Consider the following 23,356-nt stretch of genomic DNA (forward strand, 5'->3'; position numbering starts at 1 on the left):
CCTGATTTACCCTTGTAATTTTTTGTGGTAAAAGCGCACATTTGTAAGGCCCCCATTATGAGGAGAAGCCATCGTGCGTGAAGGAAAATCACTCACCGAAAACCAAAATTTTCACGGACAAGAATCAGGAGCAACTTTAAAGGCCTCGGGGGCGGAGGCCCCCGAGACTTTTTTTTCGCCGGAATATTCTTTTTCATCGGAATATTATGGCCGTACGGCGCCCGGAAAGTGGTCGGAAAACAAACGGTCGGTTGGCCGGTGGTCGGAAGTCAATGGCCGGTGGCCGAATTCAAAAGCGGACTTGTCTTCTCAAGGGCGGCCACACATGGGCGGATTGGAGGGTCCGATTTGGACTTATTCGCACAAGGGCGGCTACACATGGTTGTCTCTCATAAGAGAGGGCAGCCCTTTTGGCCTATAAAAGGAGGCCATTTCTACACACATTTCATAGTGTGAAGTTGATGCAATAAGGTGAGTGTGAGGTGGTGAGAGTGAAGCAAGGCGGGAGCTCCATTAAGGGTATAATCCCTTTGTAAACTACTTCTTGTTTTGAAGTACTAAAGCCATTGAGTGGCTGCTTTCCCGTGGACGTAGCCCACATTGGGTGAACCACGTATATCGTGTGTACTCTCTCTCTCTCTCTCTCTACTCTATAATCTCGTGTATGTAAATCTGTCTCTCTCCATTAAGTAATCTACTCAATTATCTATTTAGCTACGTCTTATTTCCTAACAGCAATTGCCCTTGCTCTTTTGTGGACTTCTCCCCTTTTATTGCCAAGCCTTTGACCGAGCTAGTCCATAAGAATTAAAATCGACTTCGCTTGCTCTCTTTTATTTTCCTCCGACTTAAATAACCAAATTAAGATGGAAAATACTTTTAGAATGTTAGAAATTAATTTTCATGACATGATGCTTGACTTCTAGGTCATGCATTTGGCTAGAGCAGATGTGTACCTAGGCAAGTACAACTTTGACCATAGTTTAGTAAGGAGTTATTTGCACAACATGCTATAGTTTGAGCATGGCGGCAGGGTCATCACTCTATGGGGTGACCATCATGTCCCCTCTATCCATCTCATCTCTTATATGGATCTATACAAAGCATCCCACAAAGGCTAGATAGTAGAGGTATTTTCTTGTTACCCTCTTTTAAATTTTGTCATTTTAAGTAAACATTGGAAAGGAAAAATGAGAACGCACCTAGAAACATGTGAGACAAGTTAAAAATTTACCTAAGGCTTTCCAGACTTCATACTTGGATTCTAAAGAGTTTTTTTTTTCAGGACCCATAATGAGTGGGTGGATATATCATATAATCATCAAAAAATTAGGCTATTTGTGGCAATTTAGAAATTTACCGTAAGGCTTTTGAGACTTCATACTTGGAGTCTAAAGAGTTATTCTAATGACTTGAACTTAGCATAGCTACTTTGTCTTTTTAGATTGCTATAATTTCTCTAGATCATATTTTTTATCTTGTATCTTTGATCAAAGCTTCTCAAGGTATATTCATCCTTCCTTGATTTGTACCTATGATTGAGATACCTAAATAGCAATTACTCTTGTTCGTTTATGGACTTCTCCTCTTTTGGTCCCAAGTCTTTGATCGGCTGCTCCATAAGAACTTAAATTAACTTCACTTGTTCTCTTTCATTTTTTTGGGACTCAAATGGCCAATTTAAGAAGAAATTAGTTTCCATGATACCTCACTTTGTTTGCAGGCTCTGAAAAATGAAATGGCTAAGCCTTTATGAGATATGGGCTCTGATGGACCTGCGGTCAATTGGTATGTGGAATGACACGCCAAGCTTTACTTACATGAGCCTAGAATATGCCAACATGACCTCTAAGATAGACAAGTGCTATTGCTTCCATCAAGCTATTTGGATATTGTTGCTAGTTGAAATGAAGGTTTTTACTTCTTAGAGCCTTTCAAATCACTTGTCGCTATACACTAAACTCACTAAAGCCAGGGGGAAGGGAAGTACCCCAAAGCGGGCAAACAAGAAGAAGAATCTGGTCACAAGGGCACACCTTTAAAAGACCTCGTCTTCCAATTTTTGGCTAAAAAATCTCTGAGCAATCTCTTTTTTTGAACTCTTAGAGTGTGTACACACACTCATAAGGGAGAGAGAGTAGCCCGACATTGAGAAGAGGTAACTCAGATTGGGTGTGTGTCTTACACACACACAGACACACACACACAATTTGATGGTAGTATCTTGAAGACAGAGAAGAAGCAAGAAAGAAGGCATGCACATGTGCATACATACACACACAGATGTTGTGTGTGACCATCGACGAATAATCCCAGGTATCATCCGACATTGGTTCAACATCCTCAACGGTGACAACTGGATTACTTGAGGGAGAGAGAGCACACAAGCTCTCCTCTAGTGTCAAGCATCAACAAGCTTCGACGACCTTGAAATTCAGGTAGAGAGAGAAAGCGGATCGGCTCTTGTCTTGGTTATGGAGTTGGCGAGCATACTTTGTATGGGTTTTTGGGTTTTGGCATTCCTCTCAACTTTGCATCGGCTCTTGGCTTGGTTTCAGCTTTAGCGAGCACACTCTCTATGGATTTTCAGCTTTCACCATTCTTCTTGCCATCGATAGCTCAACATCAATTTTGAGCATCGAGACAGCTCGGCATCGGCAAGCACTTCCATTTTTCAATGAAAGACGGTGGTGTAGCTAAAGTATGTTGATGCTATGAAGTGGGGAAAGCAAGTCTATGTGTGTCAACATTGGATGCCAAAGTTGTAAAGTAGGTATGTTCAAGGGGCAGACAGGTGGTTGCAGGTGTGAATGCTTTATGGGGTTTTTTGGGCCAAGATGCTCTGCCATGGGTCTATCAAAGGTGGTTGGTTGAATTGTTCAAAGTTCTAAAATGGAAGTGCCAAAGTGTGGTTGTCAACATGTTATCCCAGCTAGTCTAAACGGCTCCTCAATCAGAGCTACAGGGTGCAAGATGTGGCAGATTGAATGAAAAGGTGGTTGGCAAATCCGTGCTCGATTGAACAAGGGTAGCAAAGCCTTGAAGTGTATGTGAGGTTCTATATCTAAAGCTCTTGATTTGTGGAGCACACACATCTTTTTGGATGGACAATCAAAGTCCAAACAATCAACTTATGGGCAATTGAATTTTTCATGGGTGAGAGTTATGTGCCAATTTGGACACCTTGATAAATGTTCCTTCAGGGATTTTTTTGAGCTTTCGAGTGTTTGAAAAGGTGATGTGCAATGTATGAACCCTACTGGAAGTTACAAGGCATCAATTGGAGCTCGGAGTACAAAAGTATGTCTAGTTGAAGTTGGGAGCAATTGTAGGCAGGTTGATGCACCATATGTTTTTTCTCGTTTTTTGAATCAAGGGATTGTGGTTGCAAAGACCTCAAAATGTAGAAGGGGTATGAGGGTTTGGAAATCAGCCAATTGAAGTTTCATATGGGATTTACAACTTGCTCATTGGATAAGGGAGTTGAGATATATGAGCTCCTCAAGTGATATAAACAAGATTTTTCTTTTGGGTGACATTTTGGTGGATTTTTCAAACCCACAAAGGGATGCAAAGCATAAGTAACCACCACGTGGTAGGAGGATGAACCCACATGTAGTACAAGGGGCCATGATACCATGGTATATATATAAAACCATGGCCCTTCATTTGTGTATCAAGGAGAGAGAGAGGGATCTCCAATGGAGTCCTTCCCCTCCCCTTCACATGCATCGCGTGTGGTGCTGCTCCCTTATGCTTGGTGATGCCAGCCGTGCTATGGGCAGCATTTGGTGTTGGTTGTAGGCATTTGGTGGTGCTCTCTTGTGCTAATGGCATGCAATCATGATTCGACGGTGCCCTCAAGGGCATAACATATGGGGTGGCGATCAAGTCCCCCCCTTTTAAATTGAAGACAAAGACCCTCACATGCGTTGCATGTGGTGCTTCTCCCTAACACTTGGTGATATTAGCCATGTTGTTGGTGTTGGATGTAAGCATTTGGTGGTTCTCTTTGGTGTTACTTGCATGGAGTGATGATTTGACAGTGCCCTCATTGTGCTAACAGAACCTGCTATGGAGGATATCAACATCAAAGTTGTGGTGAAGGCCAATGTGCAGATGAGGATGGCCAACCATGCCAAGCAAGATTTTTGGGAGTGGCTCAAGATGTGAAGGTAAAAGTGATGGTAATTAAATGCCTCATTCATTTATTTGTGATCAAAGCAAGTGAGAATACTTACCCTGTTATATCCTGGGAAGCCATGGTTGCTTGCAATTGGGGCTAAGCAAGATTGTGAAAGGGGAGTTTTCACTTACCAGACCCAGAGAATGGTAGGCAAGTGGTGCTCGATCCATCCATCCAAATGGCTCAAACAAGAGTTTTGGAAAGGACTCTAGAATATAGGCATCATCTGGCACATCCCTTTCAGGGATATATTCTTCCCTTTGTAGGCTAGTATTCTTTGAGGCTGCATACATCCACATAGTTTATCATCCTTATGCCATGATGGTAGCTTAGTATTGCTAGAGGCCATTGACTCGATATCCAAATCTTCTATTGCGGTCTTTTTTACATCCCTATAGAAATGGTCCGATAGACTTACTCTTGTTATAAGGGTGACTCTTGTTATACGGGTGGGTGGCAAAAAAGGGGGAAAAACATAAGGGAGGGATCCCCCCTATGTAGCAACTCCAACAAGAGTTAGGAAGGTAGAACTAAGGGAAAAACCCAATAAGAGAGCATCGCCATGGGGATTTTTTCATCAAGACAATGTCTAAAGGGTATAACACCATCAGAAGCTTAGGTTTTTTCAAGATGTAGTTTGAGCCTCTCTACTTTCCCAAGGGGCCATTCTAATGGTAACATCAGTTAAACGCATCAAAGTGAATTCAAGTTCCATGGAGCAAAGCCTTCCACTTTAGATCTAGAAGGGGATATATTAAAGCAAGAGTATTCCATGATTTGAGCCAAAACAAGTAAGTTATAAACATAGGGGAAACATTATTATTATAAATTGCCATGATTAGGCAAAGCAAAGACCCAAAGGTTCTTAAGCCTTGAAAGGTGTGTGAAACACATGTTTATACCAAAGTGAGTGTGTGTATGTGTACACCTACTTGCACATCGACATCATGCCTGAACTAGATTAGTATTCTACCAAGCTCTCTTTGAAAGATTTACGAGCCAATATAATGTTGTCACAAGCCATGTCCACTCATATTTTATGTTTGTAGTGTGGGAGGTTTGAAATATGCCACCAACAGTTATATCCTTTCTCTTGCAACTTTGTATTGAAGCTCATTGGTATTACAAAGCAACATTCTTGTGTGTGCTTGTGTGGTGCACGTGTATGTGTGTGTACATGTGCGTGTGGTCCATGCCTAAAAATCTTTTGTAACCTCCGTTATATTTGAGAGAGAGAGAGAGAGAGAGAGAGAGAGAGAGAGAGAGAGAGAGAGAATTTCTCTCCACTCTCCTATGGTAAAGTACCAGAATCACCAAAAACACAAGAAAACTAATTATGTTGTTTGCTTTATTGTTGACTTCTCTCAATGTACAAGCCAAAGCATCATGTCCATCTATGCCCACATCTTGTCTATGTTGTGTGTCAATATGGTGGCACAAGAAGGGGGGGGGGAAGGGGGGGGGGGACACTATAGGTCAATGAATTGAATCTAAAAAGGCCATGCAATGGATTTTTTAATGCAAGTCTTGACCAACTGTAATGCAAATAGATGTGCCAATGTATTATATAGATGAATATGTGTTTATACAAAGGATGCCTATATAGTATTTGAATGTTTTAGGTACGCATGATGTATATATATGTGGATTATGTTTGAATAATGGGTTTGAGTGTCCATGGGTGAAAGTTGACATTGATTGGAATGAAGGGTAACCCTTGCATAGCCTCACCGGTGTACATGATGCTCTGTTGATTCCATCTATGTTCTAAATTTTGAGTGAAAAAAGGTAAGATTATTGTTGATTATGGGTGCTATACCTGCACTAAAAAAGGGGATAATTGGGTAATTTTTGTTGACCAATATTAGTGCCATGACACATCGCTTAATCTTTCACTTCAAAAGAGTGTAGTGGTGTGCAAATGCAGTGTGGTGTGTGCATGCAAGAAGGGGAGAAGGAGAGGAGAAGTGCATTGTGTGGGTGGAGAAACACTCAAGAACGAGAGGCTCTTTATTCTTTGTATATGGACAAGAATAAGGATAGTGTAGGTAGTGGGCAACTAGACATCGAGCATACGGGTCCCAACAACATTCCACTTAAAGGAGAATGTGCCAATAAGTGGGTATTGTTAGCTAATCCACTAGTATTTACAAGAAAACAAGAGAGAGACTCTCTCAATGTATGCCAACTAGCTCATTCTCTCTATCTACATGCAACCATATTGGCTCTAATGATAGACAAGGGTATGTATCCATGCTAGAGAGTGCATGCAAATCCCATAGACAACTCTGTATGTTTTTTCTCACAGTTTCACATACAAAAGGGTACCATAAAATGGAATTGGAAAAAAAAATTATATATTGAATAGGAAAAGGTTGTATTTTATTTGTCAAAAATACAAATAAGAAGTTTTAAAAATATTCCTTGAACGCATATCATCAATATATACATATTGACTCCCCCCTAGGTATATATGTATCAACAAATCTACACAAATAAAATTATATGATGAAGAAGGAAATGATTTCATATCCATTCATATGATTTCATTTGTAAACATAAGTGAGCTTGATTTGGAGAAAGAGAGATCATGGGCTAGAATGTTGAATAGAAATGGATACGACAAATCTTTTGACTTTCCCAACCAATGAAGGAGCCAACAAGAAGAATATAAAATAATGCCTATAATGGCAGTGATTGCGAACCTTTATCACCACTGTTAAAATATAAAACCTCAAATGATGAACCAGACATGAAGCCATACATTCAAGTGGGCTTGGGACAAGATAAGCTCATCTTTGATGCTTATGTTGATGGGGGAAGTGCTTTGAACTTCATTGACTTCAAGACATAGGAAAATTTGGGAAAACCAATTGTCAAACCAAAGAAAATCAAATGTCAAGCCTTTTCAAGTGGAATTGCTTATGTCCTTGGATCACTAATGCTCAAGGTCAATGTTAATGATTATATCACGTTGTAAAAGTTTTATGTGTAGATCGGGCATTACTTGGAAGACTGTGGATGAGAAAGTATAATGTCCATGTGAATTAGGCAAAACTGAAGTGCAATAGCAAGGTTGTGAAAAGATTTTCATTCCATCAAGCCCCAAGAATACAAGTGGAGTCCAAATGAGGTTACACAATGTTGTGTCGTTCCACTTCCATGGCAAAAGATGAAGATTTTACTTGATTGAAGTGTATATGTTAATTTGCAGTGATGGGACACGATGACATGCAAGTGCAATGGTGAATGTATGTCAAAATGTTAAGAAAGGTATACACCCCAAGTGTAGGGATTTGATACTTACAAGAAAGGCTTGTATGGGAAATGCCCCTTAAAACATACAAGTCAAGTTGGGTAGTTGGAGGTCATGTGGTCATGATAGAAAGGAAAGTGGATGAGAGACTAAATGTACTCCAGAGGGAGGCCAAAAAGTGCTATTCTATAGAATTTTTACAAAAACCGTATTGAGAACTTCTCCTTCTCTTGCACATATGCCAATTTTGCATCGATTGGGAGATATTAAAGGTTTGGTACTCTACTATTTTTTAGGACAGTTGCAAGAAGAAATAGAAGAAGGGGACTCAAAATTTGTGCAAGGGAAGTGATGTGAAGAGAAAACAAGGAACGTTGAAGATGAAGAGGAAACCATGGCTTGTTATCTGATAATGTTTTTTTCTAAAGAGCAAACAAAGGGCTTGTGGAAAGGAAGGGTGAGCTGGATAGCTGACGAACAATGGTCAATGTTTGAGGTAAACACTAGTCTACATTCACTTAGAGGCTCGAGTGTATTGCAAATTAGCCTCTAATGGGAATTATGCTCTCATATTGACTCTCCAATATCTCCATAAAATCATATACACTTTTTTATTTTTTCTTCTCTCCTCTCTCAACTCTCTTATAGTCAGAAGCTCGACGCTTTCCCAGGCAACCGCGAAGAACCCCACACTCTGACATCTTTGGCGAACCTAACGTGAATCTAACCAATATGAGACATGTAGATGGAAAATTTAGAAGAGATAATGCATTTTATGGAAGAATTAACTTCCGAGGGGTTGCCAGTTCTAGATTTTTGAAGAGGCTTGAATTGATACAAGGATATCTGCTTGAAGTTGAAGTTGTCAAGATGAAAGAGCAGATAGATGATGTGGTGGAGATGGCACTTTAATGCCGTTTATGAATAGTGTCATGTTTTCCAAGGACACAATCCAGAAGGTATCCTTGCATGCTATGCAACAGAATGAAGATTCAAGGGGTTCCATAAGATTGAACGTAGAAACGTTTAAAGAAGTTGTAAGTTTTGAGTTTAGAGATCACTTTCAAGAACTAGCTGAAACGTATTCCAAATAGTGGGACTATTTTGCAAATGGTTTCATTCACATAAGCACAAGGATTAAGGACTTGGGAATGAAGCAAATCATTGGGAAGAGCCAGGTTACTTTTGGTAAAGGTGATGGGATCTACTGCAATTACTTAGCTATGATGAATTTTGAGAACAAATTTTTGCAAAAAGTAAAGCTAAAGCAGATGTAGCTCTTAAAGTATCAAACTTAGTCCCAAAGGATCATTTTTTGGGAAACTTAACATAGGCTAGTGACCTCTGCATGGATCTCAAGGAATTCAAGATGAGCCTTTATAGGGTCTCATGGATCTTTTAGCACCATGGATGCATGTCAGGCCAAACGGAACAACATGTTTTTTGGAAGATGATTGCATAGATAAAACTATGTATATGGTAACCGATGAAGTGCATGAAGTTGTGGTGATAACACAAGGTGTCCATGAGAATACAAATGAATCTATTTTCATTGTTGACAACATGTTTACATGTGTTGATGTCACAGAGCAAGAAGAGGGTTCCATTATTAATGGTTTCTTGGAAAGATTTGATGGAGATGAACATAAAAGCATAGAAGGGTTTTCTAATGTATCTTCCCATTAAGAGGGAGTGCAAGAAGAACCTCCATAAGTGCACGATATCCAAGGAGTCCTTCCTTGTCTGCTTTCTCATGAGTTGTAAGAGGCAGAAATTGCTAGCTCTTTGATAGATGATGAAGATATATAGGGCTCTATGAGTTCGATGGAGAGTGCTATGGATGAAAATCTACAAGGATCTACGTGTCCAATGGAGGGTGTTATGGATGAAGATTTACAAATTGAAGCTATTTTGCATGATCAAGATGGAATCCCAAGTAAAGATATCACTGATACATGTACTGATTGTTCAAAGGTTTGTGATGACTATGAAGTCAAAGGGGGTGATGATACTAAATCAACATATGTATTGCAAGGGGTGCACATATTCATTCATTTTCTTGAACAACATACCAGATGTGATTGGGTTTGGATAATATTTCTTTTGATGTTCATGTCATTGATGATATAGATGTTGGTAAAAGGGAGTCGGTGCTCTTTATATGCTTGCTAGTAAAACAAGCAAAGGTTTCCAAATTTCTATGGGATGAGGATGTTTCATTGTGTTTCAAGGAAAGCTCTAGTTTATTGTAGACATCATCGATGCTATGTGATCTCAATGGTATTTGATCCAAGAAATTCTAAGCATCTTGAAAAGCAGGCTCAATATGGATGGATGATTTTGGGTGCACATTATGGTTTCTTGTTGATTGATCCAGGCATATAAGGCTTGTATTAGGGTTCTTTGATATTGGTTGAGACAAGTAATCCATGTGAATTTTATGAAGCTCCAATGTTTGGATAGTTTCTTCTTGTACCATTTGATCTTAAGTGGATATGGAGATTCTTATAGGTTATGGCAGGTTATCTCCATGAGCTATGATGCAAGGAATTCATTGGGTGAAGGGTGCACACACATGCTTAGTTTAATATACTATGTTGAGCTTTATGTACAATCCTAGAGGATTCATGAAGCCGAAGACTGTTCCAATCCAGTTGACACATGCCGAAGGATGTGCAAGTTCTGAGGGGGTGGATGTCGTGTTGCTCCGCTTCCACGATATGAAACATGGTCAAAAGATGAAGATCTTACTTGATTGAAGTATATATCTTAATTTTGTAGTGATGGGACACAATGAAATGCAAGTTCAATGGTGAATGTATGTCAAAATGTTTAGATAGGTATACACCCCAAGTGTAGGGATTTGATGTTGACAAGGAAGGGTTGTATGGGAAATGCCTCTTGAAACATACAAGGCAAGTTGAATAGTTGGAGGCTATGTGGTCATGAAAAAAAATGGGTGAGAGACCAAATGTATTGGTGAGGGAGGCCAAAAATTGCTATTCTATTAAATTTTAACAAAAGTCAATTTTTGTCAAAACGGTTGTTGGGACCGGGAAAATGCGGTTTTGAGATTTTTTGCATCTCACACACATATGCCAATTTTGCATTGATTGTGAGATATTGAAGTTTTCATACTCTACTATTTTTCAGGAGAGCTGTAGGAAGAAACAATAGAAGAGGAAGAGAGAAGGGGAAGTAGAGAAAGAGGGGGGTTTATTCTTCTTCTTGGATGATATTTCTCTCTCAGAAAATTGTGCAACAAAAGCAATGTGAAGAGAAGAGAAGGAATGTTGAAGATGAAGAGGAAACCATGGATTGTTATTTGCTAATTTCTTCACTGAAATTGGAATTAAGAGTAGACAAAGGGCATTTACCTACTCAAGGGCTTTGGGAAAGGAAGGATGATCTCGACAACAGACAAATAGTGGTTGATGTTTGAGGTAAGCACAAGTGTACGTTCACTAAGGGGCTCGATTGTATGCAACTATGAGGTCCTGGATATGCATCGAGAAACCCCCAAGATTGTGATTGACTGGAAGCCAAGCAGTGGTTCTATTTGTCTATCAATGTTGGAGCTTACATTTAAGGATTTACCCAGAGTTGTTGAACATCTTGGTGATAAAATATACATTTTATTCAGATTCATTAAATTCAGTGTTGGATTGGGCTCTTGTGCATGTTTCTCATTATGTGTTGGTATAAATATTATGATATTTGCTGAATCTATGTTATATTCTACAAATTAGCCTCTAATGACACTTTGGTCTCGTTTTAACTTTCCAATATCTCCCACTACACCATATACACTTATTTCTATTTTTATCTCTCAACTCTCTCATAGCCAAAAGCTTGGTGCTTTCTTGATCAACCCTCAAGAATCCTGTACTCTGCCATCTATTCCAAAGTAAGACCAAAATGGATGATATTTGTCTTAAAGACTGTTGAAGTAGGATCATCAAAAGGTAGCCTCTATATAGACCCATTGGTAGGGTTCACTTTGAACTTATTGTGGCTGTTAGAACTTGGGATAACAAAAGTATCTATGAGGATGAGGCTGGATAGGAATATATTAAGATAACGAGATGCTTCCAATTGATGAACCTACACAAACCTCTAGGAAGGAGGGAGCTACATGAAAGATCATCACTCAACAACCCCTTTAAGAAACATTACTTGCAATTCAAGAACACTGAAGAAAAAAAGAAATGCAATGCAAAAGGATCTTGAATAATTAAAGAAATTGCAAGTACTTGAACAGATACATTCTATTCAAGACTATCCAATGGTGTCTCCCATGACTCAAAGTAGAGAGGAATCAAGGAACAATGGGAACCATTACCAATTCAAGATCCTTGACGTCAAACTCCAAAGCTTCAAGGAGAAGGGAAGATTAAAGTTTCAATAACTCAGGTCAAAGTTGGTGTTCAACAACTTTATCAAGCAGCTACCTTCGATCTGGGTGTGTCATTTGATGCATATATCCCTTCTGAATTTTCATGAAGCACTCTAGGAAGAAAATCCATCTAAAATGCATGATGCTTGCTATTTCCACCTCATCAATTATGCACACAAGGAGTGGTACTTGAATAGTAACCATAGTGGTGGAAAAATGTGTTTCAATCATACAACCACACTTCACAATATTCTCCTTTGTGAAAGGTATGGAGGCAATGTCAATCTCCTTTTGGAAATCCAATGAACCAATGTAGAAAGTTTGTAAATTGTTGCATGGGTGGTGAAGAACAAAGAGCTCTCAACTTCCATAAGTAAAATAAACTACAAAAAACACGTTACAAGATTTACATAGGTGACGCATGCACTTTCCTATGGTTGAGGGTCATCAATTTGAAGCATACCTGACACATTTTATGCCAATCATGTGATTTCAATCCAATGCATTTACTTTCTTTGTGAACATTCTCTTGAGTGAATAAATTATGCGTGTGGGCATTTGCATGGTTTGTATGATCTCTTTCACCTTACTTTCTTGTTTTGCTTTCAAAATCCAAGGTACTTTTGGTAGCTTTATTGACCCATCATATGTGGTTTGTGGCTAGTACTGATCCAAATGGTCATTATCTCTCAGGTCAGCCCTAGTGGTAAGTGTATCTTTCTTTTCGGTGACATGTTCCCACAATAAACATCCCACATTTTTTGATATGTGCATCAAATCAAGCAAGTGATTGATTCTCTATCTTGTTCCATTGGGAAACTCATACCATATTGAGAATCTCTTGATCCTTGGGGTGGAAGGCACCCGTCATACCTCTCCTTTTTCTCTAGACATTCTTGAGCGGACCTCCTTGCTTGCTCCCTTCCCAGAGACCCTCTTGCATCTCATGGTTCTTTGAAAGATGTGCTCAATGACCTCTCTAAATTTTTTTCTTCAATTCTTTTTTGGACCGCCCCTTCACGTACCGTACTGCAATTACCCCTTTTTTAAGGGGCTTTTGGACTTTTCTCCCTCTTTGAGTTCCAGAAAAGGGAAAATAGACATTCATTTTTTAGGTTTTTGGGCATTTTGGATGCACTGGCAATGTCAAAATGTTTAAATTCTAACACTAGCTAACAATTTTGTGATTTTTTGTATTTCAATGATGAAGAAAGCCATATTGAATGAGCCGCGTCTACCTCATGGAAAAGACACACGCATTTAATGAAAAGGTGACCATTTTCAAGGATGAGTGGGTGACACTTTTTTCCATATTTTTGCTATTATCAACCTATTTTTCTACGTAATGTTGGCCCTCCTCTCATTGGAGAAGCTCTCTCTCTTCAAAAAGGCCCTCCAAAAGACCTTTGGAATTTCCTAATGCTCCAAAACTAGGATAGTCATGCATCATTCACATTAGAACGCCTCTAATGTTTGCATTTCATCAGCTTGCATGCTGACTCATGTCCATGACTTCTATGCATGTCAACAATTGTTGTAGCTCTTTAAGTAGGTGACAAAGATATGCATCCATATCCTTCACTTTGTACCGACCTGATACAATCAAGATTGTATATGCTAGCCATGGTGGAATATTGTAGTTGACAATGACAATTGGCCATACATTGTAAGATGTTGATTGTTTCCTGAATTGATTTACACCATCCATTGCCCGTTTGAGGTGTAAATTCCTTGGATCCTGTGCAAAATCTAGCCACGTTTCATTGATGTGCTTCCAACCCGCATTATCTGTAGGAATCCTTAGCACATCATCTAAAAGATTGATTTTCCCTATGCCATGATGCTAGAGCAGCCATTGATTTGCATTGAAATAAGTGCTTGATGCAAGGTAAAAGAGTAGAATACATGAGCATCTTTTGTGGTACTTTTTGACCTTGAAGATCTTGTCAATATTTGTTTGCTTCACACTCACGACATTTCTCCATGTCGATATAATTCCCTCTAAATAGAATGCAATCATTAGGGCAAGCATGAATGAAACTATTTTCCATTCCTAAATTTTGTAGGATCTTTCTTGCATCATCTCTTGAGACTGACATCACATTACCAACAAAAAATGTGTTCATTGATTAGTCTACATATAGAGAAGCATCAATCAGCTTGTAAAAATTCAATTTTGTTACATACTTACATTCATCACAGCATGAACATGCACTTGAAAACTTCTATAATTCTCATGTCACTCCATCCAAACTTTGTTTGCATGTTAAGAAGAACCAGTAGCATCTTCATATAGTAGTGTGTCAGTCTCACGTTTCATATCATCATAAACAAACCATTCTAAGTCCATGGTTGTTTCAATCATTTTGTCAATTTTTGGCTCATCTCTTGTTTAGGGCTTTGTGTCATCAACCTTTGAGCTAGATGACACTTCAGGCATAGCCATGTTTTTTGCTTGAGTAAACATCATACAAACATGCCTTGTAGGCTGTAGGTTGCATGATGTCCATTGTTTGAGTCCTAAAGAATTGAGAACTTACAATTTTCAGAACATAATAAGTGAGAAAGGCGTCTTTTACTACTCTCATTCACATGAACCAATGAATTGCAATTGGAAATAATTTGATCTATAATTGATGGATCAAACTCGCCATATTTGTGGGACATGTTGTTGTGCAACATGTTATGTTCAATGCATATCCCATTTACAATAATTACAAAGGCATGAAACCTTGGTCAAGAGATAGGCATCTGGATTGGACAATCCCACACCACTGTGTCTACTCATAATGCTTGTGAACACAACGGTAAGTTAATTTCAAACATTACTTGACTCAAAAACGGTACATAACCCCAAACCTAAACATAATCTTACAAAAAATGTATACGGATTTCTAAAATTGCTAACAAAAATACAAACAGCTCATAGGCAACCTCATAGGCAAGTGGGTAAGCATAAAAAGTAAGTGTGCAGCCATTTCTAGAGTCCATCTCTATGCTTTTTCTCTTAAAAACATAAACAGGTCTAGACTTCAAAAACAACTTGCGTATTTGTCATTTTTGCCTTGTCGCTTTGCATATGGATTTTTCTTGTCTTTATTGATGAATTGAGCAAGCTGTATATGGCAAGAGGGAAAGTTGTTTCTAAATTCTACTTGTGTTTCCATGAGAAAAATGGCAATCAAACTTTTAGAAATGTTGCTGTGTCGCTCTGCTTCCAGAAGGGGGAAAAGAAACAAGTGATGAGATTTCTTTAAGTCAAGGGTAGATAGGAAAATCATCATGAGGAGTCAAAGTTAGTAAGATTCTCTTTCATGACTGGACTAAAAGCATGTGCTCAGAAGAAGAATTTGAATCAAGTTAAATGGGATACACATTATGATCTACAATATGGAGTGCTTGGTAATTCCTTGGTTGGTAAATATGCCAAATGTGATGAACTTTGGAGGGCAAAAGTGGTTGAGGAGTTTTGGCAATGCCCTAGTTGACATGTATGCCAAATATGGTGCACTTAATAGAGAAATAAGTGCTCAAGGAGAATCTTTTCCAAAATTTTATCTCCTATAGTTCATTGATAACGGGGGTATGCTGGTGGAGTTGTGCTCAACACTACATTGGTTGATATGTAAGCCTAATGTGATGATCATCAATGTTGTAGCCAAGATGTATGCCAAATATGTTGTGGTTTGGTGATGCTTTTGTTGATATGTAATCAAATGTAGTGCCCTTACAAAAGCACATAAGATTATTGATGTGCTCTATTCAAAATGTTGTTTATTGAAAATCACTGAGTACAAAATATGTCCATTATGGCAGTGAAAAGGAAGTTACGGGTAGTTTTAACCAAATGCGAAGGGAAGACCTTCTCCCAAATGCTCTCACTTGTGCTTGCACCTTGCCGACAGATTAGCGGCTATGGAAGAGACATGTTGTGCTTAGCAATGCTTTGATTGATAATTGCTACGTAATCCAATTTTTTGCAAGGCAATGCCTTGGCCAATACATATGCCAAATGTGGTGCCTTTATGAAACCCAAGGAAGGCCACCCAAGGGAAGGGGAGAAATGGCCTCCCAAGTGTTAATGCATGTGTAGATGGGGGTAAAACATGGGAAATGATGTGGTGGCAACGAGCAGAGGTGCAGAGGGAGAGGAAAATGCTCACACCGACCAACTCAGGCCTCAAACAACTCTAGCCATGAAGGCAAAATTTCTCAGTTACTTAAGGCACCCCGATTCCACATACTCCCGCCATGTTTTTTGCAGTTTGTCATGCCGTCGTACCATGTCAAGTCATCATTGACGTTTCATGTGCCTTGTCATGGCAGTCTGGCAATCAAAGTGAAACTAGCCTAAATATAGGGGGAAATGAACAAGGAGAAGGGGATTTTTGCATGAATAAAGAGTAAGGGAGAAGGGTTGAGCAGGAGGGTGAAAAGGAAAAGAGGAAGGGGAGAAGAGGAATAATCTCTCTCACTCTCTCAATCTTGGACTTCAAGGCTACCCTCTCTCTCAGCATGAAGGGAGCTCAATCTCCCTTCCTTGGGAAAAGAAGGCAACTAGAGACGCGAAGTTCTTTTATGGCATGAGGAGTGGTAACTATTGGTATTAGGGTTGTAGGGAAACACTCACAGCTTTGAGAAGATGAAGGAAGCTCAAGAAACACAATAGAGAGTATATTACTTAGTCTGCAATAGAAAGATAGATAGCCCTAGAATGATGGGTGTACCTACAATGCACAGGGGGGAAATCCTCCTCGTGAGGGAAAAATGCCCTGGTGGTCCTAAGCGTGTTCACGCACATCACTACCACATGTATATGGTACCAAATCCCCCCTGGGAGTGATGCGGTGAACAAGAGCTGACACATAGAGTACAGGAAAGTGCCATGCCTTGAGGACACGATGAGTCCACAAAGGGGAGTAAGCCCAAATCTTTACAAAAAGCTTCAAACTTCTCATGAGACAATGCCTTTGTGAAAAGATTTGCAAGGTTGTCCTGTGTTGGCACATAAGCCAAGCTGATCTCTCCTGCTGAGAGTCTTTCCCTAACATAGTGATAATGCACCTCAATGTGCTTTTTGCAAGCATGAAAAACTGGGTTCCTCGCAATTTCCAATGCACTCTGATTGCCTGTGAGTGTAGATAGTGTTGGCAATGTCCTGTCAAACACCCAAATAAGCCATAAGGCGTCTGAGCCATACACACTCAATCGTAGTTGTTCAGACTGCCATGTACTCAGTCTCACAACTAGAAGTGGCCACAGTAGGTTGCTTCTTGCTCAACCATGATATACATGAACTACCAAGCATGAAACAAAACCACTCATGGACACTCGCGTGTCAAAACAACCAGCTTAATCTAAGTCCGAAAAAGCATGTAAGTCTGGCGACAATAATCCTCCCTTGGGATAAAACAAGCCAAGATGTAAAGTGCCACTAAAGTAGCGGAAAATTCCTCTTGACAACCTGTGAATGCTTAGACCTTGGACTATGCATAAATTTTTTGACCTGTGAAACTGCAAACTGAGTATTTGGCATCGTGTTGCATACATAAATGAGGCAGCCAATAGCAGTTTGGTAAAGAGTAACATTGGCAAGATCATAGCATCATGAAGACTCAACTTCAAACCTGTTTCCATGGGAGTGGAAATAGGTTTGCAATCCTCAATTCCAAACTTACATATCGATGTCTCTATGTAGCTTTTTTGACACAAGGAAATACCACCATCACACGACTTAAATTGGATATCCAAGTAATGATGCAACAACCCCAAATCTTTCATCTTGAAATTAGCATTCAAATCAGCCTTAAATTCAGAAATATGTCTCTCATTTGGTCTAGGGATCATCAAATCATCCACATAGAGAACCACAATGAGAAGTACATCACCCTCATGCTTTACATACAATGTGCCTTTTGTTGGATTGTTACAAAAGCCTTGTTTGAACAAATGAGTGTCATCTTTCTCATACCCAGCATGAGGATATTTCTTCAACCCATACAAAGCTTTCTTACATCTACACACTTTATCCTCTTATCCTTTCTTGAAAAAAATGCGAGGCTGCATTACATAAACTTCTGTCACCATTCAAGGAAGCACTAACACTGTCTCACTGATGTACATCCCAACCAAAATGAGTTGTCAATGCACATAGAAAATGCACAGTAGTCATACAACAAGTGGGAGCAAAAGTCTCTTCATAATCTGTGTCTTTTTGCTATGCATAAACTTTTGCAACAAGTCGAGCCTTATAATGATCAATCTCACCATCCGGCTTGCGTTTCAATTTTTAAACCCACTTCGTACTACCAATGGCCTTTTTGCTAGGAGGCAAATCACATAAAATCCATGTGTCAGTTTCTATAAGTGCATCATATTGAGATTGCATGGAAGCCATCCATATTTTTTTGAATTGTGTGCCTCATCAAAAGACAGAGGTTCCTCAACATCATGTAAGCTAGACAAAGCAAAACCATAACAATCTGATGCATAAGATGCATGGCAAGAACTTGAACGAGTACGACTAGACAAAGGTGCATCCATTTTACAGTCACACAAAGTATGCACCAACCATTTAGGCATACCTCTAACATGATCATTCTTAGCCATTTCCTCATCAAATACATCATGTACACTTGCATCAGTAATAAGTTGATTTGTAACATTTTCAAAAACTCCCATAAATTGTACATTTGTCTCATTGGAATTTACATTCGAACTTCCACCACTGATAAAAGGCAAAAAAGTGTCATAAATGTCATGTGAGCTTACATTACTGTCTCTAGTACATCACAACAAGGGTTGAATAGAGTCTTTCACAAACACAACATCTCATGAGACTAAGATATGCTTTGTTTGCAGATGATACAACCTGTAACATTTTCTTTCAGCACTATAACCAACAAAAATACATTTGACAACCTTATCATCCAGTTTCTTGTGCTACGTTTGTGGCACCAAAGCATATGCCAAACAACCAAAAATAAGCATGTGCTCAATAGAAGGTTTTCTATCATGCCATGCTTCATATGGAGTCATAGACTGCAAAGATTTCCTAGGAAACTTGTTAAGTATATAAGTGGCACACATGATGGCCTCAAGCCAAAACTAAAGCAGCAAATCTTGACTCTTGACCATGAACACATATGTGTTGTTGTCAACCATGGTAAATGTTGCACTTGATGTGAAAACTACCCAAAAAGAAGAGAAAGAAAGTGGAAACAACACGTGCTATATAGCTTAAACCATAGAAGACTGTAAGGGACCTGTTATGCAAAAAATGGCATTGACAAAAAATTTGCACATAATGACAAAATAGCCTAGTACTGCCTGTAGTGGAAACAGAGGCCGAAATGAGCTTGAAACAAAAATCTGAGTAGAATGAGCTCTTTGAGCCTACCCAAAATATTTGTCGACCTGCAAATGCTTGCCAAAGCTCACAAAAATCAAATAAAGTGAGCAGACATGTGTTGGAGCTACTGGTGACTAAGCCTAGGAAGATGCAACGTGCTTTGATACCAATTGTTGGAATTAGGGTTGCAAGAAAACACTCAGAGCTTGGAGAAGATAAAGGAATCTCAAGGCACACAACAAAGAGTATATTACTTAGTGTGCAATGGAAAGATAGATAGCCCTAGAATGATGGGCGTATATACAATGCAAGTGGGAAAAAACCTCCTAGTGAGGGAAAAAATGCCCTCGGCGTTCCTAAGTGTGTTCACACACATCACTACCATATGTATATGGTGACAAAGACATCAAGGTCCAAACAACGCTCTCCAGAGAAAGACTTTGTCCCTTTCTTCACACTTGGCCCTCCAGATGTTCCCACCTGCCCCATTTGCTCGTCGTCCACTTTTTGGACCAAATCTTGTTGAGATGCTAAATCCAATCACTTGTAGAGCATAGCTTTTTGTAGATAGTTTTAGTCTTGGGCAAGCTAAACAGTCTCTCTCCATGCCATTTCCAATCTTTCCAGTCAAGCGATGTGTAGTAGGGAGGAAGGTTTAGGATTGATAGCTTTTCTAGTAGCCTTCCGCGAGGACTTCTTCCTATAGCAAGAGGCTGAAGAAAAAATTTACATGCTTTAGGGTTTTCCAATCCCCTTTTTTATCATTCCACAAAGCATCCAAGGCGTCAAGGCCCTTGTTGTTCAGATTCGTGACAATTTCTAGCCAATGGTTATCAAGGCTCAATTCTTCCACAATGGGTCCCCACGAAGACGAGTGCCTAGGCATTCCTTTCCAGTATATTATCTCCTCTTTCCACTTGAGAGCCACGACAGCTTTACATCAATTTTCAATAAACTTTCCATTAAAACTACCTACTTGAGCATTTACTCCGGAGGGGGGAAGTAGTATGTCTTGTAGGTTGAGATTGGACCAGAAACTGCCTTTAGATTTTATTCAGGCTTCTGTTATTTCCCTTGCCATGATAGCCCATCTCTCATCAAAATTGGCGAGGTGCAAAAAAATGTAGCATATAGGACTAGGTCATGAATAACAGGGTCAATTATGCCCAGTCCACCGTGAGCTTTCGGTTTGGTGATATCCACCCATTTTCCCCATTGCCAGGGTCTACCTGCAGTCAACTTATTTCTCCATAAAAATTCCTTAATTGGTTTAAAAAAGGAACTCTAATTTTTCCAAGATAATTGTAGGAGTGGCGACGTGAAGGTACTATATAGGATGAAGAAGGTATTAATTATCGTAGGTCTGCAGTGGAAGGGAGTCAGGATGAATTCCCAACGCTTCATTTTCTTTTATATTTTTTCATGAACCCAGTCAAATGCAGTCTTGTGAGTAATTCCTTCCCCTACAGGCACTCCAAGGTGGCAAAAGATGTTGCCTCTCTTCACCACCTCTCTAGCCCAACCTGCAGTATCAAAGTTGTCACCTTCCGTCAAAGAAATAAGCCTTGATTTTTCAATGTTGCATTGAGACTTTGACGTTGTGGCAGCATTGAGACCCTTACGTTGTGGCAAACACCTTGAAAATCTCCAAGGCTTTCCTAACATTGTTTTCATCCACTTGAAGGAAGAGTAGCGAGTCATCTGTGAACATTTTCACGATTAGTTGTTTGCCATCCTGGATTTGTAGCCCTTGAATCTGTCCTCTTGCTACCGCTTCTTCCAACATCTCAATAAGGGGGTGAGTGTAGGCGGTAATCCAAAGAGAAGCTAAGGGGCAGCATTGACAAATGGATCTCTTGACCTCAAAACAGCCAACTATTCTTGAGTTGAATAGCAGTTCTAAAGAGCTCCCTTCACTAAGAGTAACTACTTGAAAAATTCGTGGACCAAACCCCAGAGTCCGTATTGTTTCTTGAACGTAGCATATACCATACCAATCATAGCCGCCAGGATGTTGTCATAAATTGATCTTCCTATAATAAACCCATGTTGATGAGGAGAGATAACATCAGCCAACACTGGGGATTTTCGTTCAGTATTGAGTTTAGCCAACACCTTGTACACCATAGTCATCGTTGTTATTGGTCTCTAGTGTTTGAGTTGAGAGCAGGCAAGTTGCTTGGGGATGAGTTTAATCAATCCTTTCTTCACCCTTGATTCAAGTGTACCTTCAGTAAAGGCTCTATTGATCATATGCAAGAATGACAAGCCCAAAACCTCCCAGAACTCTTGACAAAACTCGACCGCGATTCCATACCACCCTAGCGACTTCTCTTTACCCATCTTTTTAAGAGTCCCCCAACATGCATCCAGGGTAAAGGGACTTTCGAAGCAGTTTGCTCGGTCAGGGTCTACCAAGGTAGGGGTGAATGAGAAAATATTCGATCTGGCTTCTTTGATTATGGGAGAGGGGGAATCCTCCTTTCCAATGATTTGGCTAAGGTGATCTGACGTCACTTTGCCCATTTGATCAGGGTTACTGATCTTGGCTCCTTGTTGGTCGATCAAGGAGGAGATGGTAGCATGTCACTTTCTTACCTTGATTGCTCTGAGTAGGGTGTTTTTGTCAACATCCTTAGCTTTGATGTGATTCTCCTTGGCTTCAAGCCTAAGAAGATTTGTCGCCTCCATTTACTTCTTTGTATGAAAAATGTAGGGTGCTTACTTTGCAAGTAAAAGCATTTTCACAAACACCAGAGAGCTTCACGTTATGTTATGTGTTTTGTTTTTCAACGGTTTGCTATGTATGAAAATATGTTCAGGTCTTTAATAGACTTCTTGAATATAAATCGCCTACTGCATACTAAGCAGTACTACATACTAAGCACTTGGAAAGTTGGGAAAACATGCATATTAGTATTTCTCATCTTTGTACATAGTAAAAATACTCTAGAGTAATGTTTTTGAACCTACACATGAAACTCTACATTTGCTTCAACAAGGTAAAAAGGCACTAAGGCCTCCCGAGTTAAGAGGGGAATGAGAGTTATAAAAGTAAGTTTAAAATAAATTCCCACAATCACATGGCATCTTTATTGTGTTATAATGTAAGATTGTATTATCAATTTTACATGCATAATCACTGTCATAATAATCAATATCGAATTCTCCTAAATGATTTTCTCATATTAAACTGATCATTTAATGTGGGGAAGGCCAGGGGAGAAAAAGCTAGAATATTGGTTAAGCTAGCAGACCGGCCACAGTAGGGATCCAAAGGAGGGAAAATAGGGATCCAAAGGGGGGGCCATCTGCAAAAGAGCCATGTGAAACAATGGGCTAAAAAGACCCTAAGGTTCAGCCCATTAAGACTTCCAAAATGCTAAGGTTCCAAAATTCAAAGATTGTGTCCAAAGGTCAACCCTAGGGAAAATTGGATGCTTTGTGTGTGCCCTAAAAGTCTTTGCACATCCCTACATGGGAGGGGGCGAGCCCTAAAGGTAGGGGATGAGAGAGAAAGCCACACAGACACACACACACAGGCTCCCTTTACACAAAGGGAATGTGGGACACATGTCAGCTCCCTAGGCCAGATGCCCACAAGGTGTGCCCAATTCCTATTGGAAGACCCTTGAAGTGGACCAATGAGAATTAAGCTAAAGTAAATGTAGTTTAATTAATTTAAAAACATTTAATAAAAGAAACCAATGAGAATTAAGTCTCCTAAAAGACTATTGGGCAGTCTCCCAAAGGGTCCAATGAGCATTCAGAAGCCCCATGGCTTGCCTGATTTCTATTGGCCAGGAGGCAAAGGGGTCCAATGAGAGTTTAGTTTAATTATTTAATTACCTAAAGCTCTCACAAAAGGGGAAAGGGGGACACATGTCAGAAGGCTATCACTTATGCTGCTTAATACCCATTGGCTTGACTTGGGGAGGTCCAATGAGGCAAAAGCCAGACCAAATTAGCAACAAGGGCTCGCCCAAGAGAGATAGGGGGCTCATTTTTGCTTGGCATTGACACACACACAGTCACACTTGACCATGTGTGAAGAAAGAATACTCTATCTCCTCCCAAGCTTTAATGGAGAGCTCATCACCTACTCCAAGCTTGTGAGATAGAAGCCTACAATCAACACTCTCTTGGCATGTGGATGCAAATCCAACC

The sequence above is a fragment of the Adiantum capillus-veneris genome, chromosome 25 (genome assembly GCF_014529385.1).
Source record: "Adiantum capillus-veneris isolate H3 chromosome 25, ASM1452938v2, whole genome shotgun sequence".
NCBI classification, from domain to species: Eukaryota; Viridiplantae; Streptophyta; class Polypodiopsida; order Polypodiales; family Pteridaceae; genus Adiantum; species Adiantum capillus-veneris.